The sequence below is a fragment of the Rana temporaria genome, chromosome 6 (assembly GCF_905171775.1).
Source record: "Rana temporaria chromosome 6, aRanTem1.1, whole genome shotgun sequence".
NCBI classification, from domain to species: Eukaryota; Metazoa; Chordata; class Amphibia; order Anura; family Ranidae; genus Rana; species Rana temporaria.
This window is the reverse complement of record NC_053494.1, coordinates 205,187,171-205,205,763: the sequence shown is the minus strand read 5'-3', so window position 1 is coordinate 205,205,763 and position 18,593 is coordinate 205,187,171.

The window sequence follows — 18,593 nt, the reverse complement described above, 5'->3', positions numbered from 1 at the left end:
CACTATGCTTGCCTGCTCTATGCAATTGTACTGCACAGTGGCCCCGAACCTCCTTTTCTGGGGACCCCTGTCAGCGCTCTAGGCTCCTCCTTCTCTGTGCCCCATCATAATAAGTGGCTTCCTCTGGGGGGGGGGGACTCGCTCCCGAGCGGGGAGGTATGCGTCCATAGACACACACAGCGTGGCTCGGCCCCATCCCTTGCTGTCTCCTCATCCTCAGCCAATGATTCAGCACTTCTGCACTCAGGCATAACTCTGGATCAGGTAAATATAAGGGGAGGGGTGAGGGGGTGATACAACCACTGGGACATTTTTTACCTTAATGCAGGGAATGTGTTAAGGTAAAAAAAATGTCCTGCCCTTAGAAACACTTTAAAGTGGTTGTAAACCCTTTAAAACACTATACAGTACAACCTTGGTTTGCGAGCATAAATTCGTTCCAGAAACATGCTTGTAATCCAAAGCACTTGTATATCAAAGCATTTTTTTTACAGGGTATAAAAGAGAAGAGAGGGGCCTCTAAGTGTAGCAATAAGTTGCTAAATGTTGTACCTTCATTAAATGTAACCATATTGCTACACTTAGAGGCACCTCTCTTCTTTTTTATACTCAGTAGTGACATGACGTTACTCTTATATCAAGACATCGCTTGTATATCAAGTTAAAATGTATTAAAATGTTTTGCTTGTCTTGCAAAACGCTCTCAAACCAAGGTTTTACTGTACCTATATGACATTTATTCATTTTTTTCAGACAAATAGCGCTTTCTTTTGGTGGTATTTAATTACCACTGGGTTTATTTTTTGCTAAACAAATGAAAAAAGGGCAAAAATTTTGAAAAATACATTTTTGTTTTAGTTTCTGTTATAAAATTTTGTAAATAAGTAATTTTTTTCCTTCCCCGATGAGACTGCACTGATGGGCACTGATGAGACTGCACTGATGGGCACTGATGAGACTGCACTGATGGGCACTGATGAGACTGCACTGATGAGGCTGGACAGATGTGCACTGATGTGGCTGCACCGATAGGCACATATAGGCTGCACTGATGGGCATTGACAAGGCTGCACTGATGGTCATCTTAGTTATAAAGCATTTCTGAGCCCATACCGCTGAACTTGTACTGGACTCCACCAACCCAGTGTAACCCATCTCCTTGCCTTTCCTGGCGGAGTGATCTTCCTCCGCTCCCCATCCAGTAGTAACCGGGGGCCTGGAGAGTGAGACAGGCTGTGAGGCAGGCTGCAACGGGCAGAGAGTCGCTGTTTGCCGCCATTACTAGTAAAAAAAAAATCTGGTCACCTTACCCTAGGATGCCCCATGTCACGATGTCAGAACCAGTATTGAGGTTCCAATCGCTAAAACATCCTCTGCAATACAAACTACAATAGATCTTGCGTCTGAGGCCTCGTACACACGACCGTTTTCCTCGACAGAATCCATCAAGAAACTTGGTGGCAGGGCTTTCGTGTGTATGTTTTTCGTCGAGAAAACTATCGAGGAACTCGACGAGAAAAAAAGAGAGCAAGTTCTCTTTTTCCTCGTCGGGAGTCTCAATTTCCCCGTCGTGTTTCCCGTCGGGCTGGTTTACGACAAGAAACACGTTCGTGTGTATGCTGAGAAACCCGCGCGTGCTCAGAATAAAGTATGAGACGGGAGCGCACCTTCGGTAAAAGTAGCGTTCGTAATGAAGATAGCACAAAAATAGAGCGACAATTTTGAAAAAAAAAAAATATTTTTTACTTTTTGCTATAATAAATACCCCCCAAAAATATATAAAAAAACATTTTTAGGCCGATACGTATTCTTCTACATATTTTTAGTAAAAAAAAAATTGCAATAAGCGTTTATTGATTGGTTTGCGCAAAAATGATAGCATTTTTATCATTTTTTTTTTTACTAGTAATGGCGGCGATCAGCGATTTTTATCGGTACTGCGACCTTATGGCGGACACTTGGGACACTTTTGACACATTTTTGGGACCATTGGCATTTTTATAGCGATCAGTGCTATACAAATGCATTGATTACTGTAAAAATGCCACTGGCAGGGAAGGGGTTAACACTAGGGGGCGAGGAAGGGGTTAATTACGTTCCCTGGGTGTGTTCTAACTGAAGGGGGGGTGGGACTGACTTGGGGAAATTACAGATCGCTGTTCATACATTGTATGAACAGACGGTCAGGCATTTCTCTCCCTGACAGGACCGGGAGCTGTGTGTTTACACACACAGCTCCCGGTTCTCGCTCTGTAACGAGCGATCGCGGGCGCCCGGCGGTGATCGCGCCGGCCGAGCACGCGCGTCGGCACCAGGGGCGAGCAGGGGGTGCACGCTCGCCTCCGGCGGCGCGCACGAGCCCCCAATGGCTGGAATGCAAAATGACGTATAAGTACGTGATTTCGCGCAGCCGACCTGCCGCCGTATAACTGCGGCGGCTGGTCGGCTAGTGGTTAATTCTATCAACTATTTATACTTTATTTCTTGAAAGTAGGTGCGAAAATTGGGGCAAGCTGGTAGGGGCCCCAGTGCATTACTTTGCCCAGGGGCCCATGATGCTTTTAAGAAGGCCCTGCTCTGCGCCCCATCACTGCCCTTCTGCGCCGCGCTAATATTGACCCCGTTTGCGTTCGCCGTGCTTTTTTTCTTCTCCCGTGTCCTCCATGCACATAAGCTGCGTGTTTAGAAGAGGTAGGAAGGTGTACTCCGGAGATCTTTGGACGCTCCAGGCCAGGCAACAGACTGCTGAGGCTTCACAAGCACTTACGTGCGCTTGGCTGCAAATCGGCGGAGAATTCTCCTCTTTGTGCCTGGGGCTCCCGCCTCTTCTGCCTGCCCAGGTGCAATGCGATGTGACTACACAACTTACGCTTTGTTAGCTGCTTGGAATGGAGAACACGGCTCCTCCCTAATCAGTGCCTTGCCTACTAATCGTCCTACACACCCTAATCCTCCCACATTATCTGCCTTCTTGCCTTTTCCCACACAACCGCCGAATTGGACAAACCAAACTGCCCCCAGATGTTTACAGAGAAGATCATGGCTTATTGAAGTCTATGAGGGTTCTTATTTCTCTAGGTCATGGTATATCTAGTAGTAGTTCATCACATTCAACTGGACTTCTTCTGTAATGTTAACCACTTGCTTACTGGGCACATAAACCCCCTTCGTGCCCAGGCGAAATTTCAGCTTCCGGCACTGCGTCGCTTTAACTGACATTTGCGCGGTCGTGGCTCCCAAACAAAATTGACGTCCTTTTTACCCCACAAATAGAGCTTTATTTTGGTGGTATTTGATCACCTCTGCGGTTTTTATTTTTTGCGCTATAAACAAAAAAAGAGTGACAATTTAAAAAATATATATATTTTTTACTTGTTGCTATAATAAATATCCCATTTTTTTTAAAAAAAAAACATTTTTTTTCTCAGTTAAGGCCGATACATTTTTTTCTACGTATTTGCAATAAGCGACTGGTTTGCGCAAAAGTTATAGCGCCTACAAAATAGGGGACAGAATTATGATTTTTTTTATTTTTTTTTATTTACTAGTAATGGCGGCGATCTGCGATTTTTATTGGGACTGCGATATTGCGGCGGACATATCGGACACTTTTGACACAAATTTGGGACCATTCACATTTATACAGCGATCAGTGCTATAAAAATGCACTAATTACTGTATAAATGTGACTGGCAGTGAAGGGGTTACCACTAGGGGGTGAGGAAGGGGTTACATGTATTCCCTGGGTGTGTTCTAACTGTGTGGGGGGAGGGGGGTGACTGGGGGAGGTGACCGATGCTGTGTCCCTATGTACAAGGGACACAGATCGGTCTCCTCTCCCTGACAGGACGTGGAGCTCTGTGTTTACACACACAGATCCACGTCCCTGCTGTCACCGCCGATCGTGTGTACCCGGCGGACATCGCGGCCGCCATGTACACGCATCGGCTCTTCAGCGATGCGCCGGGACAGTGTCAGCATGAGGAGAGGAATGCAGATAACCGGAAAGTGTGTTTACATCAGCTGTGATTGGACACTGATGATCACATGTTAAAGAGCCTCTGATTGGCTCTTTACCCTGATCTGTGATCAGCTGTGTTCCTCTGTCTTTCTCTGTCTGGAAGTGAGACATCAGGGGTCTATTTAGACCCTTGGTATTTCACCAAAGCCCCTCAATGGGGCTCCTAAAAAAAAGGAAAAAAATAAAGTTTTATTGTAAAAAATAATAATAAAAAAAAAAAAACTGACACCTTCCACTGCTCTACTGACACCGTTCATTGCAAACAAACAAAAAGAAAACAAACATGTCATACTTACCTGCTCTGTGTAATGGTTTTGCACAGAGCGGCCCTGATCCTCCTCTTCTCATGTCCCTCGCCGGCACTCCTGGCCCCTTCCTCCTGCCGAGTGCCACCGGAGCAAGCAGCTTGCAATGAGGGCATTTGAGCAGGCTCGCTTCCAAGCTGCGGCTCTGCGTGTGCATTCATAGACAGAGCCACGGCTCAGACCTGCCCCCTCTCTCTCCTGATTGGCTCCCGCTGCTGTCTCAGCCAATAAGGAGACAGAGTCCCCGGAGAGCCGAGGCACTCATGCTCATCGCTGGATCGAGATGAGGCTCGGGTAAGTATTAGGAGGGCTGGGGGGGGGGGGGGGGGGGGCTACTGCACAGAGGAGGTTTATTACCTTCATACACATACCTCCCAACATTTTGAGATGGGAATGAGGGACACCTACTACTAGCAAAGGTGTGTAGGCATAGGACACGCCCCCTGTCACACTCCCTTAAAGGAGAATTAACCAAAATAAAAAGTTAATTAAATACACAAGTGCTTTTTTTTTTACCACTACTATTGCATTATACTGGCTTTTGAAATTTTACAAATGCAGCGATTTAGAAGTCAGATGAAAGGTTTAGCACTGGGAAACCCTTTTTTAAAGATAAAAAGTGCATTTTGTATACATCTGTATAGATCAGACCAAAACGAGGGACAAATGAGGAGGAATGAGAGACATTGCTCCAAATCAGGGACAGTCCCTCGAAATCAGGGACAGTTGTGAGCTATGCATACATAGAATGCATGAAAGTAAAAAACCTTGAACCTTTGGAACCACTTTAATCATAACAATAATGGTATAATAATACTAAATATATATATATACTGTATAGTTTAGGACAGAAACAGATACTGATGTGAATGTACAATATATAAGTAAAGCGCTCTATAAATTGTCACTGTATAAGTACCAATGATAATAATAATAACAATAATAATAATAATGCATGATTCCAACAATACATGGCTTTCTTTATCCAATGTGATGTAGTACTGATCACTGAACACTAGATGGCGATGTGATAAATAGTTAAATCATTGTCACTAGTTTGGTATGAATGTAGAAGGCAGATGTAGTATAGTTATACATTAATAATTGATATACTGAATGGGTGTATGACTAAACATATAAATCATTTAAGAAAAAAAATGCTTCTTTGTAACAAAAATAAATAAATAAATCCTATTTTGCTTCTCATATCTTGCTGTTTCAATGCTTTCAATACATGGATCCATAAAAAATATGATTTAAATTCAGCACATTCCTTTTCCATTGTCAACACGTGTACAAGAGAAGAAGAATATAGAAGGTGCAGAAATAAAATATTCCAAGAGACACTTTGGGGATGATTTACTAAAACTGGAGAGTGCAAAATCTGGCGCAGCTCTACATAGAAACCAATCAGCTTCCAGGTTTTTATTCTGCCAAAGCTTAATTGAACAAGCTGAAGTTAGAAGCTGATTGGCTGCCATGCAGAGCTGCACCAGATTTTGCACTCAGCAGAAGAGATGGGCCGAACACCACCCTGTTCGGTTCGCACCAGAACTCACAAACAGATAAAAAGTCTCGACTGGAACGGCGAACCCTATTAAAGTCTATGGGACCTGAACATGAGAGATCAAAAGTCCCCATTTTGAAGGCTTCTATGCAAGTAATTGGCCATAAATAGTGTATGGGGTCTGGGTAATGCCCTGGGGGACATGTATCATTACAAAACATTTTTTTTTTATACGATTATTTTTAAAGAAGCAGTGATTTTAATAATACTTAAAGTGAAACAATAAAAATTGAAAATTCCTTTAAATAGTGCCTTGGGGTGTCCCCTTAGTCTGCCTGTAAAGTGGTGATTATGTAGCATGTATAGAACCTGCTGCAGCAAAAATGACATAAAAAAAAAATGTGTTAAATGACATTTAAATTGTCAGAAATACAATACCATTGCTGGCAATAGAAAACTGTTTAAAAAATCGTCCCACTCCAAAGCACCGTGTCCCCATGTTGATGGGGACAAGGGCCTCATCCCAACAACCCTGGCCTGTGGCTGTGGGGGTCTGTGGGCAGAAGGCTTATGGAAATCTGGAAGACCCCTTCAACAGGGGGGGCCCCCAGAACCCGGCCCTCCCCCTATGTAAATGAGTATGGGGTACATAGTACCCCCCCTACCTATTCACCAAAAAAGTGTAAAAAAGTAATAAAAACACAGAGACAGTTTTTGACAATTCCTTTATTAAAAAAACAACAACAAAAAACAAACAATGTCCCTCGATGTAAATCCATCGTCAATCATGACACCAGCAGCCTCCGCCGTCAACTAAGGCTGAATGCCTGGCTTGTCATTTGACAGTTCTTATATAGGTAAGGGCGGGGCCACCTGGTGATATTACCTGGTGGCACCGCCCCCTTGTGACATCACCGACCCAGCATGCAGCGGTCCATGACGTCACAAAGGGGGCGGTGCCATCAGGTGATGTCACCAGGTGGCTCCGCCCCCTACCTATATAAGAACTGTCCAACTGCAAGCTAGACATTAAGGCCCAGATTCTAAAAGGACTTACGACGGCGCAACGCCATGTACGCCGTCGTAAGTCCTAATCTGGGCCGTCGTATCTATGTGACTGATTCTTAGAATCAGTTACGCATAGATAAGCATTAGATCCGACAGGCGTAAGGCTCTTACGCCGTCGGATCTTAAATGCATTTTTCTTTTTTCGCCGCTAGGTGTCGCCACCGTTGTTTTCCCCGTCGAGTATGCAAATTAGCTAGATACGCGAATTCCCGAACATACGCCCGGCCGACGCAGTGAAGTTACAACGTTTATGTTAGGCTTGTCCCGGCGTAAAGTTGCCCCTGCATATATAAGGCGCAGCCAATGTTAAGTATGGTCGTTGTTCCCGCGTCGAAATTTGAAAATTGACGTCATTTGCGTAAGTCGTCCGTGAAAAGGGCTGGACGCCATTTACGTTCACGTCGAAACCAATGACGTCCTTGCGACGTCATTTGGAGCAATGCACCCTGGGATATTCTTCAGACGGTGCATGCGCATTAGGTTCGGCGCGGGAACGCGCCTAATTTAAATGCTATACGCCCCCTACCCGCCTAATTTGAATTAGGCGGGCTTATGCCGGGGGATTTACGCTACGCCGCCGCAACTTTACAGGCAAGTGCTTTGTGAATAAAGCACTTGCGTGCAAAACTTGCGGCGGCATAACGTAACTCAAATACGTTACACCCGCCCAATAATACGCCCATCTATGTGAATCTGCCCCTAAGTGGTTTGCTTGACAGCGGAGCAAATTTTAAATTTTCAGGTCTGGTGGTGGCGTTGTGATTGACGATTGATCTACATGGGGGAGACAATGTTTTTTTATTTGTTTATTTCTTAAAAATAAAGGGATTTTTAAAAACTGTCTCGCAGTGTTTTTTTTTTTATACAGCAGGGAATAGTCTGCAAGGAAGCGCATTGATATCTGATTACTCATCGGTTGTTAAAGTGGTCGTAAACCTAATTACACCACTACAGGTACGCCTATGATAAGTCTTACCTCTAGGAAATGTAAATATATTTACCATATACCCATGCGCCGACGTCATTGGCGCATGCGCACTAAAGAATCTGCCGGCTCGTGCCGTTTCTTTAGCAGCCGTGCGTGATGTCATCACAGCTTCGGCCAATGACAGTGCCGTAGCCCACAAACTTTGATCTAAGATAAGTATTTCATGATGAGCTAGCTCATTATGCCTTTGTCTTACAGGGTTTTTTTTTTTTCAGGTTTACAACCACTTTAAGGACGCTGCGGATGTCTTCTCAACCCGCTCCTTAAGTTTACCTAATATTTTTTTTTTAAAAGCCAGCAGCTACAAATACTACAGCTGCTGACTTTTAAAAAGTGGACACTTACCTGTCCAGGTCACCCGCAATGTCGGCAGCCGAGTGCGAGCAACCGCTCGGCTTCCCCCGCCGCCATCCTCGGTGAGGGAATCGGGAAGTGAAGCGCTGCGATTTCACTGCCCGGTTCCCTACTGCGCATGCACGAGTTGCGCTGAGCCGTCCTTACTGGTCCCCGCTGTGTTCTGGGAGCTGTGTGCTTGGTTGGGGGTGACGCAAAGGGGCGGGACACCGGAGGGGGGGAGGGTTCTGAAAAGCGGAGGTTCACTTTTGGGTGAACCTCCGCTTTAACAACCAGCCTTGATTGGGTAAAGCTTTGCCCATTCAGGGTTCAGAATGCATTGTGCAGCGAACAGTGCATTGCAGGGCGTTTGGCGGGGCAAACACCCCCTGAACGCCCTGCAAATTCGGCTGTTCGCCAAATGGGTGAACACGAACAGGTGATGTTTGGGCCAAACTTTTGCTCGACCTGAACCATTCGTCCAACTCTAGTGCCTAGTACATACTTCAATGGGTTCGTCTGTCGGGTCAGAACTTTTCCTCTGTTCGGGGGGTGTTCGGCCCATTTCTAGTAGGCACACATCAATCAGCCACAGCTCAGGGAACCCCTAGCAACCTTAAGACAAACTCTAGGGTTTCACAAAACCCTAGTTGAGCATGGTTGGTCTACACCAGGGGTGCCCAACCAGTGGCCCAGGGGCCACATGTGGCCGGCGGAGCCCTCTGATGTGGCCCACAACCTCCTGCTCTGGGATGGAATAGAACAGAATAAAATTCTGTTATTAACTACTTGCCGACCGCCCACCGTCGTTATATGTCATCACTTTAAAGATGAATATCTCGGTAACGGCAGCAGCTGCTGCCACAATCGAGATATTCATCTCTTCAGTGGGCGGTCCGGTACACGATAACGGCGGTCTCCGCGGCGGATTCGCCGTGAGATCGCCGTTATCGGTGGCGGGAGAGGGGCCCCCCCCTCCCGCCACTCTCCTGCGTCAAAACGTCAGTCCCGCCCAGCGTCTTAAAGCAACATTTTTTTTTTTTGTCATTTGAAAAAATGACAGTTTACATTTTTTTTTTTTTTTTTTGCATTTAAGGTCTTTTTGACCCCAGATCTCATATTTAAGAGGACCTGTCATGCTTTTTTCTATTACAAGGGATGTTTACATTCCTTGTAATAGGAATAAAAGTGATAATTTTTTTTTTTTTTTATTTCAGTGTTAAAAATTGTAAAATAAATAAAAATAAATGCGAAAACCACCCAAAATTTTTTTTAAAGCGCCCCGTCCCGACGAGCTCGCGCGTAGAAGCGAACGTATACGCGAGTAGCGCCCGCATATGAAAACGGTGTTCAAACCACACAAGTGAGGTATCGCCGCGATCGTTAGAGCGAGAGCAATAATTTTAGCCTTAGGCCTACTCTGTAACTCAAAACATGCAACCTGTAGAATTTTTTAAACGTCGCCTATCAAGATTTTTATGGGTAAAAGTTTGACGCCATGCCACGAGCGGGCGCAATTTTTAAGCGTGACATGTTGGGTATCATTTTACTTGGCGTAACATTATCTTTCACAATATATAAAAAAATTGGGCCAAATTTATTGTTGTCTTATTTTTTCATTTAAAAAAGTGAATTTTTTCCAAAAAAAGTGCGCTTGTAAGACCGCTGCGCAAATACAGTGTGACAAAAAGTATTGCAATGACTGCCATTGTATTCTCTAGGGTGTTAGAAAAAATATATATATAATGTTTGGGGGTTTTAAGTAATTTAGCAAAAAAAAATGTTTTAGTCTCGTAAACACCGAATCTGAAAAACAGGCCCGGGGCTAAAGTGGTTTAAAGGTAAGTTTATTACTAAAATTACAGAGTATATATGGGCATATCTTTTCTGCAGTGATTACCGGGCTGCTTTTAAACTGATCCGCAGGTGCAGAGCAGTGCACCTGCAGAATATAGTGCAAAAAAAAAGAGTAGAGTGGGTTCTATAAAGTAGAGTGAGCAGCCATCCACCTGTTCCGCTCATTGTGGCTCACGACCAGTTACCAAGTAATTTAACTACATAACGACCAGCCGCCGAGGTTCTACGGCGGCAGGTCGGCTCTCCTGCGCGAGAGCACGTAGTATACCGTCGGCTCTCCTAGCGCCCCCGCTCGCTCCTGACTCCCGCACGCGTGCCCGGCGGTCGCGATCACCGCCGGGCACCCGCGATCGCTTGTTACAGAGCGGGGACCGGGAGCTGTGTGTGTAAACACACAGCTTACGGTCCTGTCAGGGGGAGAAATACCTGACCGTCTGTTCATACAATGTATGAACAGCGATCAGTCATTTCCCCAAGTCAGTCCACCCCCCCTACAGTTAGAACACAACCAGGGAACATACTTAACCCCTTCCCCGCCCCCTAGTGTTAACCCCTTCACTGCCAGTGGCATTTTTATAGTAATCAATGCATTTTTATAGCACTGATTGCTATAAAAATGCCAATGGTCCCAAAAATGTGTCAAAAGTGTCCGAAGTGTCCGCCATAATGTCGCAGTACCGAAAAAAAAATCGCTGATCGCCGCCATTACTAGTAAAAAAATATTAATATCAATGCTATAAAACTACCCCCTATTTTGTAAACGCTATAACTGTTGCGCAAACCAATCAATAAACGCTTATTGCGATTTTTTTTAACGAAAAATAGGTAGAAGAATACGTATCGGCCTAAACTGAGGAAAAAAATAGTTTTTTTTTATATATTTTTGGGAGATAATTATTATGGCAAAAAGTAAAAAATATTAATTTTTTTCAAAATTGTCGCTCTATTTTTGTTTATAGCGCAAAAACTAAAAAACGCAGAGATGATCGAATACCACCAAAAGAAAGCTCTATTTGTGGGAAAAAAAGGACGCCAATTTTGTTTGGGAGCAACGTCGCACGACCGCGCAATTGTCAGTTGACCAGCAATATGGTCAGGGGGTTAAGTGGTTAAGTGGCCCTCGCTCTTCAAAAGGTTGGGAACCCCTGGTCTACACCAACGTTTAGACGCCAATAATGACATGTCGGGGCATATCCTACACTCCAGAGTCATACTCTGACTAACTCTGCCCAGTATCTGCTCATCGTTCTCTGTATTGCCAATATAGATGCCTGGGCAGTAACGTCATATAACGCCCTTGAGTCAGCGATGTTATTCTGGGGTTTCCCCGTATAATAAAAATAGTCCAATAAATATACAGGTCAGTCCGAAATCTGAAATCCCTCATCCTGGCCTACAATATCGGGAGACGTAGACTGCGCTGATTGGACGCTCAACCAGGTAGCAGAAGCATTTTCCCGGAATTCTCACCTCGGCTTTGTTTGTTAGACGTTGCTGGGTTGGCGATGAGACGTTCTGGGAACAGAGCCAGACTGGCACAGGGAGAAGAGGGCTCAGTGCAATGAATGTCTGTATATGGAGAGGGAGGCAGGAGAGGTGGAAGTACACCATGAAGTGAGGAAAGACAGATAAGGAGCGCAAGGATAAGCGAGATCAAACAGATGCTTCATAAGTGGCACAAAGAAAGGAAACGTACAAATATGTCCTTCGTTTTTACACTGCCCATAAAAAAAAAGGTCCTATTTATAGTTCAAGTCCTTGGCCCGGATTCAGATACAAATGTGTATCTTTAGGCGGGCGTAGCGTATCTCCTATACGCTACGCCGCCGTAACTTTGTGAGGCGAGTATGGTATTCAGAAAGATTATGCGCCCGAAGTTACGGCGGCGTAGCGCAGAAGGGCCGGCGTAAGCCCGCCTAATTTAAAATTGGAAGATGTGGGAGTGTTTTATGCTAATTAAGTGTGACCCCACGTAAATGACGTTTCTAACGAACGGCGCATGCGCCGTCCGTGAACGTATCCCGGTGCGCATGCTCCTAATTACGCCGCAAATAGTCAATGCTATCGACGTGAACGTAACTTACGCAAAGCCCTATTCGCGAAACGACTTACGCAAACGACGCAAAATTTAACGCTGGCCCGACGTCCATACTTAAAGCAGTGGTTCACCCTAAAAACGACTTTCCCCTATTACACTGCCCCCCCACATTACAATACGATTATGCCTATAATTTTTTTTTTTGCTGCTGTACATACCTGGGTACAGCTATTCACCCGTGTCCTCCGGGTTGCGAGTCCCGCGGGAGTGGGCGTTCCTAACATGGCGGTGATTGCCGTTTTGACAAAAAAACGAGCTCCCCCCTCACGTAAGCCGCGTCACGATTGGCGAAAGGAGCCGAACAGCGAGTCGGCGCTATACTGCGTCTGCGCATCGCCGTTCGGCTCCTTTCGCCAATCGTGACGCGGCTTACGCGACGGGGGGGAGCTCGTTTTTTTGTCAAAACGTCAATCACCGCCATGTTAGGAACGCCCACTCCCGCGGGACTCGCAACCCGGAGGACACGGGTGAATAGCTGTACCCAGGTATGTACAGCAGCAAAAAAAAAATTATAGGCATAATCGTATTGTAATGTGGGGGGGCAGTGTAATAGGGGAAAGTCGTTTTTAGGGTGAACCACCGCTTTAACATTGGCTACGCCTCATAGAGCAGGAGTAACTTTACGCCGGAAAAAGCCTTACGTAAACGACGTAAAAAAATGCGCCGGGGCGGACGTACGTTTCTGAATCGGCGTATCTATCTAATTTGCAAATTCGACGCGGAAGTCTTGGGAAGCGCCCCTAGCGGTCAGCGTAAATATTGCACCCTAAGATACGACGGCGTAGGAGACTTACGCCGCTCGTATCTAGGCAACATTGAGGTGTATCTGATTCTATGAATCAGGTGCCGAGATGCGACGGCCCGCATTCGGAGTTACGACGGCGTATCTGGAGATACGCCGACGTAACTCCTTTCTGAATCCGGGCCCTTGTATTTTGGATTTGTTTCCCCATGATAAAGTATTTTCTGAGCATTTTTCATTTTACAAATTAAGGGGCAAATCCACAAAAGAGATACTCCGGCGTAAGCCGTCGTATCTCTGGTTCTAACTTTGGAACTGATCCTCAGAAGCAGTTTTCCTAAGTTAGGCAGAAGATCCGACATCTGTAAGGGACTTACACTGCCGGATCTTAGGATGCAGTACCGCATCCGCCACTGGGGGCATTTCGAGTCGAAATGCCTCTGTTAGTATGCAAATTAGCACTTAGGGCGATCCTCAAAGCTTTTGTACCTAGTTTTTTCGCCGTAAGTGTTAGTTTGCCTGGTGTAAAATTAGGGCTGGTTCTACAAAGTGTAAAGTTAGTCACACCTTGTAAAGGCCCATTCAAGCGACGGCATTTGGTATGCATTCCCGAGGGAGAACTCCATGCCAATTTTTAATGAAAAAAACGGCATGGGTTCCCCCTCAGGAGCATACCAGGCCCTTAGGTCTGTTATGGGTTGTAAGGAGACCCCCCTCCGCCGCAAAATTGACGTAGGGGGTCCCCCTACAATCCATACCAGACCCGTATCCAAAGCACGCTACCCGGCCAGCCAGGAAGGGAGTGGGGACGAGCGAGCGCCCCCCCCCCTCCTGAGCCGTGCCAGGCCGCATGCCCTCAACATGGGGGGGTTGGGTGCTCTGGGGCAGGGGGGCGCACTGCGGGCCCCCCCACCCCAGAGCACCCTGTCCCCATGTTGATGAGGACAGGACCTCTTCCCGACAACCCTTGCCATTGGTTGTCGGGGTCTGCGGGCGGAGGCTTATCGGAATCTGGGAGTCCCCTTTAATAAGGGGGCCCCCAGATACCGGCCCCCCACCCTAAGTGAATGGATATGGGGTACATCGTACCCCTATCCATTCACCTGTAGGCAAAAAGTAAAAGTTAATAAACACACAACACAAGGCTTTTTAAAATATTTTATTATTCTGCTCCGGACGCCCCCCCTGTCTTCGTTATTAGCTCAATTACCAGGGGGGGCTTCTTCTTCCGCTCTCCGGGGGTCTTCTCCGCTCTCCGGGGGTGTTCCGCTCTCCGGGGGGGGCTTCTCCGGACTCCGGGGGGCTTCTTCCATCTTCTCCCCTCTTCCGCTCTTGACTCGGCGAACCCCGGTTCTTCTGCAGCTCTCCGGTGCCTTCTTCTTCAGCGCTGGCTGCCTGCTATGTTTGTGTGTTAGCTCGATTTCAAACAGGCAGCCGGCGCGGTCTTCTGTGACGTCAGGGTCTTCTGGTCTTCTGTTCTTCCTATGTTGCCTCGTCGCCTGTTGTCGCTGTAATGATGGAAGCGCGCCTTGCATCCCATTTATATAGGCATCACCGTCCCATCATGCTCCGGTAGGTACCCACGTGGTGGGTGCACGTGGGTAGGCACCCACCACGTGGGTACCTACCGGAGCATGATGGGACGGTGATGCCTATATAAATGGGATGCAAGGCGCGCTTCCATCATTACAGCGACAACAGGCGACGAGGCAACATAGGAAGAACAGAAGACCAGAAGACCCTGACGTCACAGAAGACCGCGCCGGCTGCCTGTTTGAAATCGAGCTAACACACAAACATAGCAGGCAGCCAGCGCTGAAGAAGAAGGCACCGGAGAGCTGCAGAAGAACCGGGGTTCGCCGAGTCAAGAGCGGAAGAGGGGAGAAGATGGAAGAAGCCCCCCGGAGTCCGGAGAAGCCCCCCCCGGAGAGCGGAACACCCCCGGAGAGCGGAGAAGACCCCCGGAGAGCGGAAGAAGAAGCCCCCCCTGGTAATTGAGCTAATAACGAAGACAGGGGGGGCGTCCGGAGCAGAATAATAAAATATTTTAAAAAGCCTTGTGTTGTGTGTTTATTAACTTTTACTTTTTGCCTACAGGTGAATGGATAGGGGTACGATGTACCCCATATCCATTCACTTAGGGTGGGGGGCCGGTATCTGGGGGCCCCCTTATTAAAGGGGACTCCCAGATTCCGATAAGCCTCCGCCCGCAGACCCCGACAACCAATGGCAAGGGTTGTCGGGAAGAGGTCCTGTCCTCATCAACATGGGGACAGGGTGCTCTGGGGTGGGGGGGCCCGCAGTGCGCCCCCCTGCCCCAGAGCACCCAACCCCCCCATGTTGAGGGCATGCGGCCTGGCACGGCTCAGGAGGGGGGGGGCGCTCGCTCGTCCCCACTCCCTTCCTGGCTGGCCGGGTAGCGTGCTTTGGATACGGGTCTGGTATGGATTGTAGGGGGACCCCCTACGTCAATTTTGCGGCGGAGGGGGGTCTCCTTACAACCCATAACAGACCTAAGGGCCTGGTATGCTCCTGAGGGGGAACCCATGCCGTTTTTTTCATTGAAAATTGGCATGGAGTTCTCCCTCAGGAATGCATGCCGAGCGACGCTGTCATTTTTTTTTATAATTATTTGTTTTCCCGGCGCGTCTTTTTTTCACCCGTCGTAACTTTAGTGTCCCGTCGCAATCCACAAAGCCGCCCGGCGTCAATTACGTTCGCGCGATGCACGTCGGGAAAATGACGTCACACGCATGCGCAGTACGGCCGGCGCGGGAGCGCGCCTCATTTAAATTGTAAACGCCCCCCGGAGAGGAGAAACGCCTTACGACGGCGGCACTTAACTTACACTGCTTGAAATTTTTACGTAAGTGCTTTGAGGATCAGGCACTTAGGTAAAAACTTTAAGTCAGTGTAACTTAACTGCTGAAAGTTAAGTTACGCCGCCTGGCTGAGGATTTGGCCCTAACTTTTGAATAGGTTTTTACATAGCTTTCCACTCCATCCACTATCTGCCTGCTGTAAAGATCTGCCTATCTTTAGGCAGGCGTAGCATATCTCAGATACACTACGCCGCTGAACCTACAGCGTATTTTCCGTATCCAGAAAGAATTTGCGCGGGAAGCTGCGGCGTAGTGTAAATGTGTCGGCTTAAGGCCGCGGAATTTAAATTACTAAGATTTGGGCGTGTTTTATGTTAATGCATCTTGACACGTAAATGAAGTTTTTTTTTTAACGGCGCATGCGCCGTCCGTGGGGGTATCCCAGTGCGCATGCTCGAAATCACATCGCAAATAGTCAATGCTTTCGACGTGAACGTTATTTACGCAAAGCCCTATTCGCGAACGTTTTACGCAAACGGCGTAAACGACGGAAAATTCGACGCTGTCCCGACATCCATACTTAACATTGCGTACGCCTCATAGACCCAGGGGTAAAGTTACGCCGAAAAAAGCCTTACGTAAACGACGTAAAAAAATGCGCCAGGCGGACGTACGTTTGAGGATCGGGGTATCTAGCTAATTTGCATACTCTACGCGGAAATCAACGGAAGCGCCACCTAGCGGCCAGCGTAAATATGCACCTTAGATCCGACGGCGTACTAAGACGTACGTCGGTCGGATCTAGCCCACATTCCGGCGTATCTTGTTTTGTGGATACAAAACAAAGATACGAGGGCGCATCGTAGAACTTACGCGGCGTATCAATAGATACGCCACCGGATTCGGGCCTACTTGTGGATCCGGGCCTACTTGTCCTGGCCGGGAATGTCTGGAGGAGCACAATCCCCGCCCCCTGCTTGTGATTGGAGAAATCATAAATCCCGCCTCTTGTGTCCAATCACTGTGCTGTGATTCGTTACAGCACAAGCTGATTTTTGGGAAGGGAGGGTGTTTAGAAATGTGGTCACCATAGTCGTGAGTACTCCCGATGGCTACAGTCCGGCCCTCTTTAAAGTCTGAAGCGCAGTAAACTGGCCCTTTGCTTGGAAGGTTTGGAGACTCCTGAACTAGTAGAATTTAATTCAAAAATGTTTTTTTGTTTTAAAAATGTTGACTTGATTTTCTAATCGTCACTGGGGGGGTATCAATGTTCTTTTTCAAATTCATTGACGAGAAATATCGAAGCAGCAGGATGGAAAATCTTTCTCCAATGAACGCATTTATAACAGTGTATGTGGTTTTCGTTTGGGATAATTTATTCGTTCTAAAATCGAATGTTAAAAGCAAATTACATTTTGAAATGCATTTGTCAAGTCATTTAACCTCCTGAGACCCGCGCTATAGTCGAATGACGGCTACATCGCGGATCTCAATATCCAACTGGACGTCGATTGACGTCCGCCCCTTTGGGCGTTCCCCGCGCGCACTCCAGAGCGCGCAGCGGGGAACTTCTGTGTTGGCCGTGTCCCTTGGACACAGCCAATTACAGATCGCCGCGAACGGCCAATTAGAGTGGCCGTTTGCGATGTGATCTGTGCGGCCAATGAGAGATGATCTCATATGTAAACATATGAGATCATCTCTCATTGCCGGCTCACACAGAGACAGCATCCTGTCTCTGGAGAGGAGACCGATCTGTGTCCCTTGTACATAGGGACACAGATTGGTCACCTCCCCCAGTCACCCCCCTCCACCTACAGTTAGAACACTATATAGGGAACATATTTAACCCCTTCCTCACCCCCTAGGCCTCGTACACACGACCGGATCTCCGCTGGAAACGGTCCGCTGGACTGTTTCCAGCGGAGATTCCTCCTCCGGATTTGGATCCGATGGCGTGTACACACCATCGGATCAAAATCCGTGCGGAATTCCTCCGCGGTGACATCGTCGCGGAGAAGTGTGCGACGCTGGAAGGTAAGTACTTCCACGCATGCGTCGAATCATTACGACGCATGCGAGGGAGGGGAGCGGACGGATTCATCCGGTGAGTCTGTACAGACCACCGGATCAATCCGCTGGTCCCGATTCAAGCGGATACATTTCTTAGCATGCTAAGAAATTTCTATCTGCTTGAAATGGACCGGCCGGACGAATCTCCGCGGATAAATATCCACTAGGCCGTACAGACGACCGGATTTGTCCGTTGGAACTGATCCGCGGATCAATCCCAGCGGATAGATCCGGTCGTGTGTACGGGGCCCTAGTGTTAACCCCTTCAATGCCAGTCACATTTATACAGTAATTAGTGAATATTTATAGCACTGATCGCAGTATAAATGTGAATGGCGCCAAAAATGTGTCAAAAGTGTCCGATGTGTCTGCCATAACGTCGCAGTCCCAATAAAAATCACAGATCGCCGCCATTTCTAGTAAAAAAAAAATAATAAAAATTTATAATTCTGTCCCCTATTTTGTAGGCGCTATAACTTTTGCGCTTATTGCGATTTTTTTGTTTACCAAAAATATGTAGAAGAATACGTATCGGCCTAAACTGAGAAAAAAAATGTGTTTTTCTTTTTAAATTGGGATATTTATTATAGCAACAAGTAAAAAATATTGTATTTTTTTTCAAAATTGTTGCACTTTTTGGTTTATAGCGCAAAAAATAAAAACCGCACAGGCGATCAAATACCACCAAAAGAAAGCTCTACTTGTGGGGAAAAAAGGACGTCAATTTTGTTTGGGAGCCACGTCGCACGACTGCGCAATTGTCAGTTAAAACGACGCAG